Raw genomic sequence first — 1,482 nt, 5'->3', positions numbered from 1 at the left:
CTGTCATCTCCAAAATCACCACTGATGTGCTCTGCTCCCCCCGACCTCTGCATCTTACAATCTTTCTGTCCCCTTATGTGATTGTCTCTGATCTTTAGTAGAAAAAGGTGTGATGTAATATCACATTTAAGTGTGAGTACTCCATAGACACTCACTCTCTGTGCTTCAACCAGTTGTGAATTTCTTCATTAATCATTGTCTATTGCACCAAGAAACATCTCTGTTGAGGGTTAAGAGCTGCACTAACCTACGGGTAGAGAGATAGGAATTTAATGTGAAATTTGACACTGTGTTCATTTGGCAAAATTATAATAGAATGTTTAACCCTACAACCTACGAGCATCACAACAGTGGGTTCTTGGCCAGATTTACAGTACCAGGTATGCATTTCTGCCTATGGAATGGGCCCTAAATCCAATCAGAAAGTGGTTCGTTATCCCTGTAACCTTCATGCCACTATTGCACCCATGGGCATATCTTATTGTTGTAGCTAATTATGTTCACAGCCAAGTTTTGCTGTTGATGATTTTTTTTTCTCCCAAAGCTGACGTAAGACTTCTTGGGACTATGAAAGCTAGGCAACAGGGAAGAAGCATCTTTGTCAACTCCAACATGATTTCTCCGTGTTTTACGTGCTAAGCTTCTCTCATATATCTGAGTAGCTTTCTGTCGTTGAATTATATCCTACAGAAGGATATAAGCAAGGTCTTACCTCCTATATAAGTGGATGTGAACTTATTTAGGAATAAGGCCATTGCAGATATAATTAAATTAAAATGAGGTAATGCTAGATTAGGGTAGATAAGAATTCCAAAGACCAGTGCCATTTAATAACATGGAAACATAGAAGTAGTATACAAGGAGGCTACGGTGTGATAATGAGGGCTGACTAGAGTCACCCAGAAGCAAACCAAGGAGCACAGGAAGTGCTGGAAAATACCAGAGACAGGAAGAGAGGCCTGGAACAGATTGCCCCTCAGCTTCAGAATGAGCCATCTATGGCTACTATCTTTACTTTGTACCTCTTGCCTCTACCACTGTGAGAGAATTTGTTTGTGTACCACTAAGGCCCATAAGTAATCAGCATTTGTCTTGGCAGCCTTAGAAACTAATACTGCTTTCTGTTAGATATGCTTCAAAGTTAAACCAGGATTCCCCCCACTCCCTGCCTTGGCTTAAAGTTAACTTTCACTTCTAAAATCCTCAAAAGAAATTGCTATTGTTTTTCTCCATGTAAGTGGAGCTCTCTTGTGTAATTGCCTGTCAACAAGTAAGGTCATGGACATTCATTCTTTGTTCTTATGCCAAAATACACAGGGTAGAGTTGCTAAAGTGGGAAAAAAAAAAAAAAAAAAGGCCAATCATGTTTGTTTGGTTTGGTTTGGTTTACCATACTCTCAAGTACTCCTTCCTCAAACCACCAGTTCACTACACTTCATGGAACATTTTTTATGATGGTAGATTTGTGAAATTGTTATACAT

Source organism: Acomys russatus, chromosome 8, assembly GCF_903995435.1.
Source record: "Acomys russatus chromosome 8, mAcoRus1.1, whole genome shotgun sequence".
NCBI classification, from domain to species: Eukaryota; Metazoa; Chordata; class Mammalia; order Rodentia; family Muridae; genus Acomys; species Acomys russatus.
Note: the sequence above shows the minus strand (reverse complement) of the source record.